This window comes from Pseudorca crassidens, chromosome 5, assembly GCF_039906515.1.
Source record: "Pseudorca crassidens isolate mPseCra1 chromosome 5, mPseCra1.hap1, whole genome shotgun sequence".
In the NCBI taxonomy this organism is placed as follows: Eukaryota; Metazoa; Chordata; class Mammalia; order Artiodactyla; family Delphinidae; genus Pseudorca; species Pseudorca crassidens.
In genome coordinates this window covers 137,869,714-137,880,937 of record NC_090300.1, presented here as the reverse complement: position 1 = coordinate 137,880,937, position 11,224 = coordinate 137,869,714, and the positions used below count along the sequence as shown (strand labels likewise).

General features: G+C 41.1%; 1 long non-coding RNA gene across 2 annotated transcripts in view; it reads right to left on the bottom strand.

The window, feature by feature from the left end:
- The window catches only part of LOC137225406 (uncharacterized), a 32,661-nt gene that overhangs the window by 13,278 nt on the left and 8,159 nt on the right, over positions 1-11,224 (bottom strand). The gene's annotated exons all lie outside the window — the stretch shown is intronic.

Here is an 11,224-nt window from a genome sequence, read left to right as displayed (position 1 = left end):
ACTGTTAATCAGTTCTGCTGGTTACACACAACAATCAAAAAAGGATTCAAATGCGAGTTCTAAAATGATAAGTAAGCCAAATGTTCTAAAGAGGAATGTTATAATAATTTCTAAGAGATTTTAGTCTCTAAATGTTCCTTCTTAAATTTTTTACCATTTTTAACTACTGCACATGAACTTTAAAAATAACTCAAGTACAGGGAATTCCCTGGCAGTCCTGTAGTTAGAACTCGGCACTTTCACTGCCGAGGACCCAGGTTCAATCCCTGATTGGGGAACTAAGATCCCGCAAGCCACGTGGCACGGCCAAAAATAAATAAATAAAGTACAATATGGTATTTAATTATAATAAAATTTAACGACTGGTACAGCTAGTCCCTCCTCATTACTTATTTTCAGAATTTTCTTGGCTATTGTCCCATGCTAAGCAGCCAGAACCACGGCCAAAATCACGCCCAGGAAGAGACTGGCAAGGACACTGCTGCCACGGCCACATCAGCTCCTTCGGCCCTACTTCAGTGAGCATTCAATTTGTAGCTGCTCCCGCAATCGAAATGCACTCAGAATGCCTCTATCTCTGGGTCACTTGCCCAGGCAGGATTATCTGATTGGTCAAGTCTAGGTCTCTCACCCTGCTCTCATGGCCGGGGGTCAAAGAAAACAGGAAAATGGTCTTTGGGCTGTCACGAGAAAAACTGCCTCTCAGGCAATGGTGGATGCCCCAGACAACAAGGGATTCCCGTGCTCAGCAGCCCCCATTTGACAGAGGTCCAGCTCCACAGGTCACCTGATAGATACAGCTGCAAGTAGTTCAGGAAGATTAATAAAATTCCAGTTGTTTGTTTTTTCTTTTTAAGTTCACGTTCTGCTGACAGTTCCTCCTGGCTTCTTTATCTCCCTGAACTGCTTTTTACCAATTATCTAATACATAAATTTTACCTCTTCCATCACTATTCTCTTTTAGACAGCCTTATAGCCATTCTTTCTCAAGCCATGTAAAGCTTACATTAACCACAACACAAGGCCATAAGTAGAAATAATCCAAATGTCTGCCAGCTAATGAATTGAAAAATAAAATGTAGACTATCCATACAATGAAATATTACTCTGCCGTGAAAAGGAAAGAGATACTGATACACCCTACAACATGGACCAACCTTACAACGTTACGCTAAGTGAAAGAAGCCAGTCACATGACTGCACGTGTAGGAGTCCATTTATATGGCATGTCCAGAATAAGCAAATCCTGACACACCAAGGAGATTAATAGTTGCCCAGGGCTGTGGGGATAGAGGTATTTGGAGATGATGACTAAAGGATGCAATGTTTCTTTGGGGGTAACGAGAATATAATAAAAGCGATGGTGTGATAGTTGCACCACCCCGTGAACACACCTAAGCCATTGAATTGTACTCTTTATTTTATTTATTTATTTATTTATTTTGCGGTACGCGGGCCTCTCACTGTTGTGGCCTCTCCCGTTGCGGAGCACAGGCTCCAGACACGCAGGCTCAGCGGCCATGGCTCACGGGCCCAGCCGCTCCGCGGCATGTGGGATCTTCCCGGACAGGGGCACGAACCCGCGTCCCCTGCATCGGCAGGCGGACTCTCAACCACTGCGCCACCAGGGAAGCCCTGAATTGTACTCTTTAAATGGGTGAATTCTCTGGCATATGAATTATATTCAATAAAACTGTTCCCCAAAAAAGAGAGATACAACTCCTTCTCTGTTACCGTAGAAAGATTAATTCATAGTTTTTGAAATACATCAAGATTACATGTAATCTTATGTTATAAAATGCATCAAGCTTACATTTAAAATACTTCACGTTCAGCATGAAGTCACTTAAATGAATACAGATAGGACTTGCACACTTTGTCACAGAAACTGATGGCAAACCTCGGCCTCTGCGCACCGCTGTCAAATCGGATCTCGGAGAGAGCTTTGGGGGAAATAGAAAAGGATAGCTTTATTGCTTTGCCAGGCAAAGGGGGACAGAACGGGCCGCTGTCTCGAAAAATGTGTCCCAACCCAGGAGGATCTGATGAGGAGTTTTATGACAATACTCCAAGGGTGGGGTTAGATGAGGGTGTGAGCAGGGTCTCAGGCAGTGGGTCTCTTAATCTGGATGAGCTTCTCTGGTCCCTTTAATCTCACCTCAGGTGGTTTCTTGGCTGCTCCTCCCTTGATGAGCAACTGTACGAATCTGCCCTTTGGAACTCAGGGAAGGTCATGGAGGCTGGAGTCTGGTCTACAAGGAAAGCGGGGCACAAAGAGGCCTCCATGCCCAGGAGCCCCACAGTCACCCCACCCCACCCGCCCTGGTTTCCAAACCATACTAAAGACTATCCATCAGCACAGCAATCCTAATCCTCAAAGCCTCCATCTGTTAACCTGGTAGTTCCCTGGGTAAACTTATTAAAAATGCTAACTCCCGAGCCCCATCTGTATTCTGAGCATTGCAATAAAGCATTGCATGAAAATTTTAATATTCCAAATCGATTTCATTTTTTTAAGTTTCATGAATTGAAATATTTGTGGACAATGAAAGTCAAATTTAAAATTTTTCTGCACCACTAACCTCCAAAAATTTATAGGAAAAAAGAGTTTGGGGGACTTCCCTGGTGTTGCAGTGGTTAAGAATCCGCCTGCCAACGCAGGGGACACGGGTTCCATCCCTGGTCCGGGAAAATCCCACACACCACGGAGCAGCTAAGCCCGTGCGCCACAACTACTGAGCCCGTGCACTGCAACTACTGAAGCCCACATGCTCTAGGGCCGGCTCTGCAACAAGAGAAGCCACCGCAATGAGAAGCCCGCGCACCTCAATGAAGAGAAGCCCCGCTCGCCGCAACTAGACAAAAGCCCGCATGCAGCAACGAGACCCAACGCAGCCAAAAAAAAAATGTTTTGTGTAGCAGTATCACTCAATTCCTTGACTGCTTCTGTTACAAGCAAAACCAAAATGAAACAAGATCTATCATTTAAAAATCATGTTTAATTAAATATTCAGCTAAGGGACTTCCCTGGTGGTCCAGTGTTAAGACTCTATGCTCCCAATGCAGGGGGCATGGGTTCGATCCCTGGTCGGGTAACTAAGATCCCACATGGAAAAAAAAAAAAAATCAGCTGACAAAGCTATTAGGGTGTGCTGAAAGCCAAGCACTGGAAAATCTCCAGTTTTTTAAATAAGTTATTTCTTATTCTCTACAAATAAGAGAATAATCTTATTCTCACGGCAAATAAGCCTTTTCAACTGTGCCTCCGTTTGGAGCCCTGAGGGTGTTTACAGCATCCTGTAAGATTCAGGATAAGTGCTAGGTGTGCAAAATAAGGAAAGAATAAAGTTCAAAGGGGAGGAGGCAGCAGCAGCCCCAGGGTGAGACCTGTAGGACAGGGCATGTCTGCAAGAGGGAAAGGAGAGAGCTAAAACTTCAACTTGCTTTCAGAGTTTTCCATCTGAGAGGAAACAGCTTGGATAATACAAATTCCTGAAGTCCACTGAAAGAATGCATGAGATCAAAGAGAACTGTTGTATTAGTTTGCTAGGACTGCTATAACAAAATACCACAGACTGGGTGTCTTAAACAACGGATATTATTTTCTGACAGTTCTGGAGGCTGGAAGTCCAAGATCAATTTGTTGACAGGTTTGGGACTTCCCCAGTGGCACAGTGGATAAGAATCTGCCTGCTCATTCAAGGGACATGAGTTCGAGCCCTGATCCAGGAAGATCCCACATGCTGCGGAACAACTAAGCGCCCGTGCGCCACAACTACTGAGCCTGCGCTCTAGAGCCTGCATGGTTAGTTTTTATGGGCTGGGTAATTTCATAGGCTAATGAGTGGGAGGATTATTCCAACTATTTTGGGGAAGGGGCAGAGATTTCCAGGAACTGGGCCACAGCCCACTTTCTGGTCTTTGATGGTTGGCCTCAGAACTGTCGTGGCACTGGTGGGTGTGTCACTTACCTTACTCTAATGTATTACAATGAGTGTATGATGAGGCTTAAGGTCCACTGGAAGTCAAATCTTCCGCCATCTTGGATCTAGTTAGTTCTAACCAGTTTTTGTCATGTCCTATGGCTATATCATTCTTTTAAAGGTTGTACCCTGCCCCCTTCCCTCCTGTTTCACTTTCTACGTCCAGATTTCTTCCTCCTTGTAGGACACCAGTCAGACTGGATTAGGGCCCACCCTAATGGCCTCATTTTAACTTCATCACTTCTTTGAAGGGCCCAATTCAGCCCCTAACAACTATTATCTCCAAATCTGAGGTGCAAGTTCACAGATGGCCTACTGGGCCCGACAGCTGTCACTGCAGTGCCATCTTCCAGCCACTCAAAGCGAAGGACCAGCCCAACAACCGTCCAGGGTTGGCTATTCATAGAGGTCATTCTGAAGAAGGGAGAGAATTAAAAGGTGGGAGTAAACAACATGCTTATGTATAGACTATCTCTATGAGGACACAAGTAACTCTGTTCTGTCACCCCAGCAAAGGAGGGGGGCAGAAAAGAAAGGGGAGATTTTTCAGGCATATTTTGCTTTTTAAAACTAATAATTAATTTATTAAAGTTACAGTATTGAAATTCAGCTTACATATCTTATTATCTTATTTATAAGTTTAACAAACGTTTACTGTCATTGTTAAGGGAACTTTAGTTAACAGTTGATTCCAGGGACTTCCCTGATGGTGCAGTGGTTAAGACTCTGCACTCCCAATGCAGGAGGCCTGGGTTCGATCCCTGGTTAAGGAACTAGATCCCACATGCATGCCGCAACTAAAGAGTTCACATGGTGCAACTAAGGAGCCTGTGAGCCGCAACTGAGACCTGATACAAATAAATAAATATTTTAAAAAATAGTTGATTCCATTAACAAATGAAAACATTTGAGGCTGAATTTTAAGTTTTCTATATTTGTTTTCCTTTCCAAATACTTCTATTATCTGACTTAAGAAAATAAAAAGCCTGAGTATTACTATGATACATTAAACTTGCAAAATAAGTTAATGGCTAAAATTCTCTTAGATATGCTAATAATGTATATAAACTTAGGAAGATTTCAATTTTAAATCAAAGTCTAAATTACTCAATTACACATTTTCAATTATAGTTTAAGACTGTCCCAGAATTCTATTAGGTGTGAGTTTCTAAATATTCAACTATATAAAATACCAAATATACTCTAATTTCTTAACACAGAAAAATTAACACTTCTGATTTTTCACTGAGATATAATTCACACACTATACTTTTAAAGTGTACAATTCGGTGATTTTTAGAGTATGAACAAAGTTGTACAACCATCACTACTATCTAATTCCAGAACATTCACATCACTCCAAAAAGAAACCCCTATCCGTTAGCATTCACTCACCTTAGTGTTTTGCTTCTTCCACTTAGCATAATGGTTGTAAGGTCCATGCATGTTGTAATATGTATTGGTACCACATACATTCTTATGACTGAATAATATTCCACTGTATGGATATATCACATTTTGTTTATCCATTCGTCAGTTGATGAACATGTGGGTTGTTTCTACTTTGGGGCTATCATGAATAATGTCACTGTGAATACTCATATACAACTTTTTGTGTGGAAGCATGTTTCCAGTACTCTTGGGTAAATAGGTAGGAGTAGAACTGCTGAATCATTGGTAACTCCATGTTTAACCTTTCAAGAAACTGCAAACTGTCTTCTAAAGGGGCTGTTCCATTTTACATTCCCATCATCAATATATAAGGGTTCTGATTTTTCCACATCCTCACCAACACTTGCTATTGTCTATCATTTTGATGATAGCCATTCCAGGGGTATGAAGGGGTATCCCACTGTGGTTTTGATTTACATTTCCCTAATGACTAAGCATCTTTTAATGTTTTAGTGGCCATTTGTATGTCTTCTTTGGTGAAATGTCTATTCAAATTCTTTGCTCATTTTAAAACTGAGTTAAATATCTTTTTATTAATGAGTTGTAAGAGTCCTTTATATATTCTGGATACTAGACCCTTATCAGATACATGATTTGAAAATTTTTTCTCACTTTATGTGGCTTGTGTTTTCAGTTTCTCAATGGTATTCTTTGAAGCACAAATATTTTTAATTTTGATGAAGTCCAATTTTTCTATTTTTTCTTTTGTTACTTGTGCTTTCGGTATCATATCTAAGAAATCATTGTCAAATGCAAGGTCACAAAGGTTTACACCTATGTTTCCTTCTAAAAGTTTTATAGTTTCAGCTCCTATATTTGATCCATCCCAAGTTCATTTTTGTATATAATGTGAAGCAAGGGTTCGACTTCATTCATTTGCAAGTGGATATACAGTTGTCCCAGCAACATTTATTGAAAAATCTATTCTTTCCCCCATTTAATTGTCTTGGCATCCTTGTCAAAAATCACTTGACCATAAATGTATGAGTTTATTTCTGGACTCTCAATTATATTCCATTTATCTATATGTCTATCCTTATGCCAGTACCACAAAGTCTTGATTACTGTAGCTTTGTAGTGAGTTTTGAAATCAGGAAGTGTGACTTCTCTAACTTTTTTTTTTTTCTTTTTTTAAAAAATATTTATTTAGGCTGTGCCTGGTCTTAGTTGCGGCGTGCAGGATCTTTAGTTGTGGCATTCGAACTCTTAGTTGCTGCATACATGCGGGATCTCGTTCCCCGACCAGGGATAGAATCCAGGGCCCCCGCATTGGGAGCGTGGAGTCTTACCCACTGGACCACCAGGGAAGTCCCCTGTTCTTCTTTTTCGAGAGTATTTTTTATATTCTGTGTTCCTTGAATTGCCATATAAATTCATGATCAGCTTGTCAACTTTTTTCAGAAAGGCCGACTGAAATCTTGAAAGGAATTTATTTTAACCTGAAGATTAATTTGGAGAGTATTGCCATCTTAACAATATTAAGTCTTCCAATCAATGAACACAGGATGTCTTTCCATTTACTTGGGTCTTCTTTCATTTCTTCCAGCAATATTTTATAATTTTTTAACATCTTTATTGGAGTATAATTGCTTTACATTGTTGTGTTAGTTACTGCTATATAACAAACTGAATCAGCTATACGTATACATATGACCCCATATCCCCTCCCTCTTGTGTCTCCCTCCCACTCTCCCTATCCCACACCTCTAGGTGGTCACAAAGCACTGCACTGAACTGATCTCCCTGTGCTATGCGGCTGCTTCCCCAATAGCTATCTATTTTACATTCAGTAGTGTATTATTTTATAATTTTTAGTGTCTTATACCTCCCTGGTAACATTTATTCCTAATTGTTTTCTTTTTTCATTTTGATGCTATTTTAAATGGAATTGTTAATTTATTTTTCAGCTTTTTCAGTGCTAGTTTATAGAAAGACAACTTACGTTTGTATTTTGACCTCGTATCCTGCAACTTCGCTGAGCTCATTTATTAAGTCTTGCAGTGTCTTTATCAACCCTTTAGGATTTTCTATATAGAAGATAATGTCATTGGAAATGCAGTTCTACTTCTTTCTTTCCCACTTTTTTCCCAAATAAAATATGTCTTTTATTTCTTTTTCTTGTCTAATTTACCTGGTTAAAACTTAAAGCAAAATGCTAAATAGAGGGCTTCCCTGGTGGCGCAGTGGTTGAGAGTCCACCTGCCGATGCAGGGGATACGGGTTCGTGCCCCGGTCCGGGAAGATCCCACATGCCGCAGAGCGGCTGGGCCCGTGAGCCGTGGCCGCTGAGCCTGCGCGTCCGGAGCCTGTGCTCCGCAACGGGAGAGGCCACAACAGTGAGACGCCCGCGTACCGCAAAAAAAAAAAAAAAAAGAAAGTGCTAAATATAAGTGGTGAGAGCTGACATTCTGTCTTGTTGCTAGGGGAACAAGTTTTCAATCTTTCCTTTTAAGTGGATTTTAGTAGATACCCTTTACTAGATTGAGGAAGTTCCTTCCTAGTCCTTGTTTGTTGGGTGTTTTTATTATGAATGAGAGTTAGATACTGTTAAATGCTTTTTCTGCATCAATTGAGATGATCATGTGTTTTTTTTCCTTTCATTCTATCAATATGGTAGATTAATTGATTTTCATATACTAAACCATCCTTGCTTTCCTAGAATGTCTCTCTTGGTCATGGTGTATAATCTTTTAATATGCTGCTGGATTTGACTTGCTAGTATTTTGTTGAATTTTTTCATCTATATTCATAAAGCATATTAGTCTGTAGTTTTCTTTTCTTGTAATGTCTTTGTCTGGCTTTGGTGTCAGGATAATACTGACCTCAGAGAATGAGGAACATTTAGGAAATGTTTTCTCCTCTTCTATTTTTCTTTTCTTAGCACCCTTCAAATAGACCTTTACCGCCAGGGCAGAGAAAGTTTCAAAACAAATCAAAGTAACTAATTTTATCCCATCAGCTTTGTGCACTAGAAGAGTAGACAAACTGATCCTTCAAGAATTTGGATGGTCACTAATCATTAGAGAAATGCAAATCAAAACCACAATGAGGTATCACCTCACACCAGTCAGAATGGCCATCATCAAAAAATCCACAAACAATAAATGCTGGAGAGGGTGTGGAGAAAAGGGAACCCTCTTGCACTGTTGGTGGGAATGTAAATGGATAAAGCCACTATGGAGAACAGTATGGAGGTTCCTTAAAAAACTAAAAATAGGGGCTTCCCTGGTGGCTCAGTGGTTGAGAGTCCGCCTGCCGATGCAGGGGACACGGGTTCGTGCCCAGGTCCAGGAGGACCGCGGCTGGGCCCGTGAGCCACGGCCGCTGAGCCTGCGCGTCCGGAGCCTGTGCTCCGCAACGGGAGAGGCCACAACAGTGAGAGGCCCGAGTACCGCAAAAAAAAAAAAAAAAAAATACCGTATGCTAACACACATATATAGAATCTAAAAAAAAAAAAAAAGGTTCTGAAGAACCTAGGGGCAGGACAGGAATAAAGACGGAGACGTGGAGAATGGACTTGAGGCAGGGAGGGGGAAGGGTAAGCTGGGACGAAGTGAGAGAGTGGCACGGACATATATACACTACCAAATGTAAAACAGATAGCTAATTGGAAGCAGCCACATAGCACAGGGAGATCAGCTCGGTGCTTTGGGACCACCTAGAGGGAGATGCAAGAGGGAGGAGATATGGGGATATATGTATAGCTGATTCACTTTGTTATAAAGCAGAAACTAACACACCATTATAAAGCAATTATACTCCAATAAAGATGTTAAAAATAATAATAATAATAAATAAATAAATCTCTGGAGAGCCTTTGAGGAAAAAAGAATTTGGATGGTAAACAGATTTTACTCATTTCTCATTAGCGATTAGAATAAAGAGATTTTATGCATGTGTGGGCATGCACGCGTGCATGAACACACAGATATGTGCATATGAGTGCATATGTGCATATGAGCAAAAATTAAAAAGAGATTACCTGGACTTCCCTGGTGTGCAGTGGTTAAGACTCTGCGCTCCCAATTCAGGGGCCCCGGGTTTGATCCCTGGCCAGGGAACTAGATCCCACATACATGCCACAACTAAGAGTTCGCATGCCACAACTAAGGAGCCCACCTGCTACAACTAAGACCCAGTGCAACCCAAATAAATAAATAATAAATATTTTTTTAAATAAGAGAGAGATTACTAACTCAATGCATTATCAAGGGTGTGTAGAGTAACAGGCAATCACCAATATGCTGGTAGTGAAAAGTGGTTCATCCCTTTCAAACATAATTTAGCAATATTTATTTATTCACAAAATACAATGGCCATCTTTCCATGGCTTTGCCTAGAGATCCATGTCAATCTTTTTACAGGCTGTAGAGGATAGGATGCCTCATAATTTATTTCTTCAATCTCCTGTAGTTATTTGATTCCCCCCGCCTTTTTTTGCTCTTATAATTAGTGGTTCAAATGAAACTCTTGGACCCTCTTCCTGAAATTTTCAGATGTAATCAAGATCCTAAAGTTTGTGTGAATTGTTTTTATGCTGATCACGGCCTTTTAAATGGAGAATTTATTGATTAAGAACATTCTGTCATTGTTACTTTGTTTTATGTATTTTTGTCACGTTAATGGTTTGGATAAAAAAATCTGATTTTTCTTACTAGCAGAATTTTACTCCTATACCTAGAGAAGAGGAGAGAAATGTTTTGTGGTTTGAATCCTTTGAGAAACCAGTCAGCATTGGAAATGAGACAGACACCATCATCCCATCTCCCACCTTTACAAGGCACCCAGTTGAGGATAATAAACGGTCCTTGAGAGGCTGGATGGATGGCAAACTTCAGTGATTCTATTTTCTACATGAAGTTTTGAAACTTGGAGTGCATTTCAGAGGCAAGGCAGGGAGAAGGAAGGAGATGAGAGGTGTAAGGCAGGAGAACAGGATGCCTACAGGCAACTTTTAGGAAGTTTTGCTTGGTGGCTTTGAATGGAACCCTCCCCTCCGTGTCCTCTAATCTTCGGCAAAATGTCCATTTTTCATTGACATCTTATAATATGAAGAGAAGTACCCAAACCTGCTCCAGAGCTGTAGGAGGCAGCAATAAAGGCTTGCTGAGAAATTATTTCTTATTCTTAACACTTTTGTCAGCTGATGATTTGGACACAAAGAATATGTTTAAATATCTAATAAATGGGGCTTCCCCGGCGGCACAGTGGTTAAGAATCTGCCTGCCAGTGCAGGGGACACGGGTTCGAGCTCTGGTCCAGGAAGACCCCACATGCTGCGGAGCAACTAAGCCCATGCGCCACAACTACTGAGCCTGCGCTCTAGAGCCTGTGCTCCACAGCTACTGAGCCTGTGTGCCACAACTACTGAAGCTCGCGTGCCTCGAGCCCATGCTCCGCAAGAAGAGAAACCACCGCAATGAGAAGCCCACGCACGGCAATGAAGAGTAGCCCCCGCTCGCAGCGACTAGAGAAAGCCCGTGCACAGCAACAAAGACCCAATGGAACCAAAAATAAATAAATAAAACAAATAAATTAGAAAAGAAAATCTAATGAATGACTTAACAACAGTCTGGTACTACTAACTACATTTTGAAACAATTTCTCCTAGAGTTGAGATTGTTAATTTAGAAAGCTCTGTGCCAAGCCGACATGCAAATGCTCTAGCACTTCTTTTCCTTCTGCAGCACTTCAGCATGTTTGTCCTCTGGATGGGGAGGGTCATAGGAAAACATCGCGCAGTAGACTCTGCCACTAACTGTATGGCCTTGGGCATGTCATTTTTCTCT